The following is an 8,095-nucleotide window of genomic DNA, read 5'->3' as shown; positions in this document are numbered from 1 at the left end:
TAGCTTCTACCCTGCAGACTGAGGCGGGCCCTGCTGCAGCAGATTGATGGGTGTCTGGTGAGAACATCCTGCTGATAGCCCGAGAACAAAACGCAAACAGGGAGAAATGACAGCTGCTCCTGTAGCTTTTCTATCATCGCTGCCGATAGCGGCACGGCGCCTGCAGCTCCGCGATTGATGCGTCCCCAGGGATGCCGGGAGTGTGGATGCCACAATCAGGGAGGATAAAAGAATTGCTACCAGGACCCGGAGGAGACTTCGGATCCTTATCAAGAACAAGAAGGACATCAATCTGGTGCCAGCATGAGGCTGACAGATGCAGCCCATGTGCTCTGCAGCAGCACAGGCATGGCACAGGCTGCTGCCCTGTCCGTGTCCCCTCTCCGTCACAGCCACCCAGTGCTGGGCAGCAGCTAGAAGAAAGGGCAAAGACGCAAGGTTTTTGTGTGAAGTTTCCTGGTTGTGTGGTACCACTCCTGATGAGTGGTAGATAAACCACAAGGCTTATATTGCAGTCATGAGCTCTGATTTTTACAGCAGAAGAGGCGTTTTGTTTGCCTCGGTGTGTACTCATACGTGCCCAAGCACATGCACCTCCACAGGGGAAACTATTCCAGTTGAATTAAGCATGGCAAGGCCTTGATACAGTATGAGGCTGGCACTAATGTCAGGTAAAGAGTGCTAATTTGCTTAGAAGAAAAGCCCAGCAACTCCGTCTCGAGGAAACTGTATTGTGACCATTTAAATCCACTGCTGCTGCCCTCTGGAGAGCACTGACGATTTTTTTCTCTTCCTTGGAATAATGTTTGTCTCTATGACTTTGTCTTACATCCATCCTTCATTTGATGGAGGGCTACTCCAGCACTTGAGCAGGCGAGGAGGTGCTTGGGATCCAGAGCACACAGCTCACTCATTTGTGGCCCAAACATGGTAGAAAAGAAAGTGGGGGAGATGGTAGCATGTCTCCTAACACTTTGGGGCCTCACTGAGGGTGGATTTCACAATTATCATGGGATCATAGAATGGATTAGGTTGGAAGAGTCCTGAAAGATCATCCAGCCCCAACCCTGTGCTCTGGGCAGCTGCCACCCACGAACCTGGTCTTGAACACTTCTGGGGATGAGACACCCACAGCTCTCTGGGCAGTCTGTGCCAGTGCCTCACCTTCTCTCCTGTTAAGGCTGCTGTTTGCATAGAGTGTGGACTGCTCCCACTGGCAGGGAGGTGCCTACATTAAGGATGTGAGCAGGGCAGCTGAAGGTGCCCTCTGTGCCTGCTCCCAGCTCCTGTTTACCAGCTGCAACTCCTGGCAGGAGATCTCTATCTGAAAGTGGGCCAAAAGCCATGGGCAGGTAATTGCTAAAGCAAGCAGGGCTGCGTTAATTGAGACAACTACAGCCAGCAATGTGCTCCCAGTTAAGTCCTGGCTCTATTGCAGCCGCTGGGCAGGCACTGTGCATCCCTGTGTCCTCTCTGTGCCATGCCTTGCTGTATGGGCACAGGGCAGTGTCACCTTCCACAGGGACATGGGGACACCCTGGTGTTAGGAGAGGATGGGCTGGGCTGCAGGCTCACCCTGCTGCACCCCGTAGTGAGGAGCAGGGAGGGGTGGGATGTGGCTGTTATGGCAACGGCAGCTCTGGAGATGAAGGGAAGAGGAAAGGCATGCTTTAACGCATGTTTCCATGGCAACAACCATCTTCAAAGACCAGGATAAAAGAATATATATATATATATATTTTTTTTGATAGAGGAGATTTCCATAGAAGGAGTGCCTCTGTGGGTGTCTGGGAGGTGATCCAGGGGCCTGGGACCCCCTGGCAGGGGACAGGACTTGGCCCTGCAGGGCAGTCAGAGGGCTGTGTAGTTCAGGGGCTGCAGGATGCCACCTTCCTCCCCTAAATACTCTGTCTTGCGCCGATTTATAGGAGGGAGAGGAGGTTCTTTTAATATAACATACCCGGCGTGAGATTAAGAAACAGTGGTTCAAATGTTGGTCCAAGCAGTTTATTATAAATTCTAATCAGGGAGACAGGGAAGGGAAGGAGGGCGATAGAAAAGATAGGAAAGAAGCAAGAATCACGTAAAGCAGGGATAGTCACCACCAGGATCCAGCAGCGGTCCCGTTGCACAAGGTTTTGAAGGTCCGAGGCAAAAGCAGCAGGTGGGGGAGCAGCAGCGTGGCCGGCCTTGGGCAGCAAGCAGGTAGCAGGAAGAAGTCGCCGAGCCAATCTGGGACAAAACAGCAGGACTCAGGTAGCGGGCCCAGGAGAGTCCGTCAGCATGCAGGAGTTCCGTAGTGAGGAATCTGATGGCAGACACCTTTGTTCTTCTTCAGCATCGTGGTAGAGCGCAGAGCAAGTCCAGGAGGGAGAGAGGCAGGTCGTGAGGCTTCTCATGGCAGAAACCTCTTCTACTTCATGAAGATCTGTTGCCAGAAAACCTCCCCTCATGGTTGTTGGTCCCTCTTTTATCCTTTTTTTTTTTTTCCTGCCTACGTGACATCCCTGGGTGCTTGAGCAAGAGTACCCCCTGAGATGGCCATCTTCCTCGAGATAAGCCCACACAAAAGACCGCTTCACGGCCATTAAGCTGCGGTTTATCTTTCTCTGGTTGCCCCTGCCTTGTCCATCTGTGTCCCTCAGACAAAGGATTTCACAACCCTTTCCTAGGACTTGCTCAGACTTGTCCATCTGTGTCCCCAGCAAGCTTTGAGACAGTGATGTAAAAGAATAATCTCTCACACCACCCCATGACTCAAAGGTTGCTTTAAAATGGGACAGATTTTCCATGATGGTGAGAAAAAGATAGCAAGCGTAAGGGTAAAGGAGGAAGGGGGCAGAGAATCAGAGAATCTCATGTTTCATACAATCATTACAAAAGATTCTTCAGGCTTGGCCTTGATGTGCTTGACTTCCCCATCAGTAGAGGAGGTTACAAATTACACAGATGATACAACGCATTGTATAAAACATGGAACCATACAAGAAACAAACCTAAGAGTTGCAACAGCACACAATATCAGCTTGCCACAGACATACTCCTCTTACTCTCTGGGTCTGTACTCAGTACACCACAGTCTGCAACCGCGCACTGGAGAGCACACTTTTGGCCACAACCACTGCCCTCATGTTGCAGCACTGCAGCAGAGCTTGGCCTCTTACAGCATAACTGCTGGGAGATGAATTGGAAAGGACAATCGGAAAGGCAGAGTGCATTTGGGGCGAAGTGCGTGCAGAACACTGCATGACCAAAGCGGCACAGGCTGAAGCGTTGCAAGTGCTTGGGGCATGCGGAGGGTATTTTCTCTAGATATGAGGCAGCAGCACACAACAGTCCCATAGGTGCATCAGGCTGATGATGCTGGCTGTCTCGGGTGAAGCCTTCCCTGTGTCCCAGGCAGGGAGTGAGCTGGGGACAAGACTCAGAGCCTGCAGTGGGATGTTGACAGGATGCACCCTGCTCCATGCACCGCTCGCTTCCCATAGCCTGCAGCGTCAACAACCACAGCAAGATCACAGCCATTGCTTTGGTTCAGCAAGGGTGCTCAGCAGCTGCAGGACTGTCCTCTGTCTCTCGGCTCATGCTGGGGCAGACTGCTGAGCAGTGTGGGCTCACCCAGCTCCATCCACTGCCTCCAAAGCACCCCCAGCTAGCATTGGCAGCGTGGTCTCCATGCTAACCATAGCAGTCAAGGCCCCAAGTGTTCCCTGGCAAGCTTGACCTAAATTCGGCAACAAGGTTTGTTCTGCGGCTTGCACTGCAGCGGACGGGAGAGTCTGCAGAGGAAAAACAAACCTTGAAAAGGGGAAGCTTGGACTGAATCAAATCTGGATCACATCACAGCTTTCTGTTCTACGTTTCTTTAATTGGAAGAATGAGAAGTTCAAAATTGGTTTATTGTTCCCAGCTCCATCTTTTTCAGTTTCTGACATAGCAGGGGTTGCTATCTCAATCAGCCGTGTTGGCTGCATGGGGACATTCTGGCTGCTGTGATTTCTGCAAGTTGGGAAAGGGCTGGGCAATATTTTGTTGGGTTTCAGAGTTAAAGCTCATCATCTTCAGAAGGTATTCACTGGTCTGATTTGGGCTATTGCAGTGCAACTCAATATGCAAAAAAAGTGGCTTCAGCAAGTTTCTGTCTTGGGGAACAAGAAAAGAGCCAGGGCTCAATGATGACAAGCTAAACAGGTCTGCATGCGTGTGCCTTTAACTACCCTAACCTCCAGAGGACTCAGCAATGATATGTTTAATCCTGGGTGTTTGGCCAGCTCTTAACTTTGTTAGGCAGCTCCCTGGAGGGAGAACAAAGCTGCTCACATATGCACAGGTCTGAGCCGCTGGCGGTGCTCCAGAAAACACTCCTCTCTGCTGCTGGAGAAGGATGCTCTGTGAGGCTGTGCTTGTGCTGATTCAGGCATGTCCCCAGGAGGGATTAATGCTCAGCAGAGCTGACCTGGCACAGGAAAGGAAAGGGAATTGCTGCTCTTCCATGGAGAGAGCCAGGGGGGCTGCTGGCTTCAGGTGCGGCAGGAGAAAAGCTGAGAGCTCCTGGTGTGGCCCTACTCTCTGGGCTGGATGCTCTGACAGCCTCCTGGGTTGGCATCACATGGCTCCAGTCTGAAAAGCTGACTTCATCCCAAATGCAGACAATGAAGCCAAAGCAAAGAGAAAGCAGAGTCACCCTTCAGTTTCCCTATCTGACCTAGCCGTAAAAACTCAATTTGAAGGCGGCATTAGGGAAGTAAGATATCGTTTATCAGGAGTGACAGATCCAATCTATAAATTAGCATGCCCAGCTGGGAGTCAGGAGGCAGAGATATCTATCAATTCTCCCTGGCAGGTGGACACAGGCACACAAATTTGGTCAACTCCCAGAGCAGCACTGGTCTCCAGCAGGGCTGAGGACCCAGAAGTACTCCGAGGGCAGCGCCAGTGACAGGGACATGACAGAGAAGAACCCTGCACACAGGCACTGCTCCTGGCCCTCTGCTCTTCTCCACTCCACTGTGACACAGTGGTAAGAGGCCCCCAGCAGAACAGGGTTGCTTCTCAATCCCAAGACATAGGATATTTTTAAATGCTCCATCAAAGCATTCAGTATATGATGAGTTGCAAAACTGCAGTGGTCCATCAGGGAAAAGCTGGCTATTTTAAGATCTACATCTATACAGCTCGCCTCCACCTTCTGAAAATAAAGGTTAAACCATAGAAATAATGCCTGTAAGACCTACACAAACATAACCAAAGATGCATACAAACTGCTGCCTCTGTGATTTGGGGTCTTAGGGCTGCTCATCTCCCAGCCCCGGTGACTTTTGGTGATAATTGGCAGGATTGTACGGGGAGAGCTTCCAGAAGGGGAACAGCAGCAAAACAATAGGCTTTAGGGGATGCTACAAAAAGATTGTTAGAGGTTCCCATAAATAAAATCCCATGAAGACAGCAGGTACCGCCAGCTTTTATAGGGCTATAAAACACCCCCAACTGCCACGAGTACTGGAAGGGATGGGTGAGGAATCTCATTTTCCAGGATTTAAAGCAGGGGAGAGAGTTATCAATGTGTGTTTTTAATAGCAATTAACGCTGCCATTCAGAAGCACTTAAGCTCTAGCTAGTGAAGGCTCCAACCGTGTGCCAGCACTGCCCTCTAGTGTCACTCGAGCCCCAAAATGCAGCTCCTGATGCCTCGTCCCAGCGCTCGTTGCCACCTTATCGGCCAGGCTGAACGTTATCAGCTGAAATGCTTCCTTATAAGTAGGTCACGTAACTGATGCGGGAAGGACAGAGTTTTCGGGGGGCGGTAACACCTGTCTTGTTGTAATGTAATGTACAGCAGAGTGTGAAGACAGGGCCGTCTTTTGCACATAGAGAAGTCAATCGCTGCTGCTATGGCATAATAAATTTACTCTATAAAGAAGCTAAATATATTTAGCTTCTGAAAATCTAAGTTAAACTATAACTGTGGCCTGTTGTAAGTGCCAGCTTGTGGAAACCTCAGTAAACAGTAACAGGAGCCAGAGGGTGAAATCTTGAAGTAGGCAGGCAGCTGTAGGCATGGAAAGTGTGCGTTATTCAGAGGGAGAGACCCAGCTGTTAGAGTCCCACTGCATTCTGTACCCCTGGGCACAGTTTTAAGTAAGGTGGATGTCTTCTGTTTGGGAGCCTGGCCCACACAGCCACGACGGCCTCAGCTCTCATAACCAATTTATTAGCACCTTCCTCTGCCATCTCAGAAGCACCTCTGCCCTGAAGCACGGGCAGGCAGGCAGAGCTCTGGCACAGTAACACTGCCAGACAGCTTTCCACCCAGGCAAGCCTCTATTCAAAGCACTTGTCAAAAGCATTGCCATGCTGCAGTGAGCTCTGCCTGCGGAGATTGACCAGCTCAGCTATCACAGAACTGCGTGATTATTGGACAATAAATCACTTTTATTTTGGAAAACACTGTCAGCATCGGGGAGTTATACTGTCAGAGCTGAGATAGCTGTTCTGGTCAATTTTCCCATGTGGACGTGCCATACATGTACTATAAGTCTGGAGAATCATCTCCTGAGAGAAGCAATGAACACTTTATTGATTGGGATATTTCAAACTCATGCAGGACAAAGCAATCTTCCCTATGCTGAAGACAGGATGTGACTGAGGGCTGGGGCTTCTTTTTTCCATTTCTAATTTCTGTGCTTAGTTTGGAGAAGACAGCTTGAGCAAGATGCAGAGGAAAAAAAGATCTCTATCTGGCCCTAGCACTGTCAAACTTGCTTCATCATTGGTAGGAAAGGTATGTTTTAAATTCAAGATATGTGCAGTACTGAAACTATGTGCATGTGTAAGAGAGCAGAGCTGCTGGGAGGGCAGTTAACACCACAGACCTTGCCTTGGAAATCACTAGGAATTGTGCTTTCTGTGGGTGGCAGCCCCAGGTCAGCCAACACGAGGTCCTCCAGCAGTGCCTGCTGAACTGAGGGGTCGGTATGGTACAGAGCAGTGTTTGACACTGAGCTCAGGCTGCCTCCCATCGCCACATGCATTCCGCCATTGAATTCAGCAGCTTGATTGTTCAGCAGTATGAATTTGTGACATGACGGAGGGTTTGGTATTGAACTGGCTCCTTTGCTACAAAGCACTGTTTAGAGAAGGCGGGACATGTTGGCAGGTGGGCACAGGCAGATGGGAATTTTATGCCCAGTGCAATGACCCGGAGCTGTGGGACAGTCCCTTCAGCCTACACCCACCCCTCAGAAGCACTGCGTTCCTGCATGCTTGCTTTGCAGCAGTGGGTGCAGAGTTCAGCACCACCCACACGCCAGTCACGCAGCAGTGAACAGCACCAGCAGTGACATTTTTATGCTTAGATTTACACGTTGGCAAGGCAGGAAGAGCAATAAAGCAGCCAGCGCTTCCCTGTGCTGCCTTTATGAGCTGTGTGCGGGTGTCACCGCGCCTACTTCACTCAGGTCGTGCCGGGAAGGTTTTATTTACCTCCACACAATGAGAACTTTATGTCTGCAAGTAAGACTGGCACGGGAGCGCTGCTGACAGGAGGCAGCATGGCCGGTGTTATTCCTGGCACTGCTATCTGCGGCTCCTTAGCGCCAGGGGGCCGGCATCCCAGCTGGCTGCTAGCCCTGGAGCCTGAACAGACCACGCTGGGGAGAGGAGTTGCCCAAAAGGCGGGGAGGGGAACGGGTACATAAGGCCTTTATTTCCCACAGTAGAACGTGTAGGCCAAGAAGCCTGCAGATGTTACGAGCTACGAAATTTGTGCCTGAAAAATCCCCCAGTGAAGAAGAGCTGCCCTCGTGTGACGTGGCGCCCCTCGAGCAGAACAGGCGGCAGGAAAGGCTGGGGAGGAAACAACGCCCAGCAAAGCGCCGGGAAGTCAATAAAAAGCGAGTGGAGCACAGAAGCTGCCGCGCTGCGGTCTTAAAACAAGCAAAAGCACAACCGCGCTGAGCGCCGGCGCAGGCTGCCCGGGGAGGCTGCGGCTCCGCTCCGCTCCGCGGAGATGCCCGGCGCCGGCCGTCCCGCTCCGTCCGGCCGGAGGGGGTTGGACGCACGGACTCACGGCTCGCCGCCAGACCGCCGCCACTCC

Source organism: Phasianus colchicus, chromosome 5, assembly GCF_987193195.1.
Source record: "Phasianus colchicus chromosome 5, bPhaCol1.hap1.1, whole genome shotgun sequence".
NCBI lineage: Eukaryota > Metazoa > Chordata > Aves > Galliformes > Phasianidae > Phasianus > Phasianus colchicus.
This window is presented reverse-complemented; position numbering follows the sequence as displayed.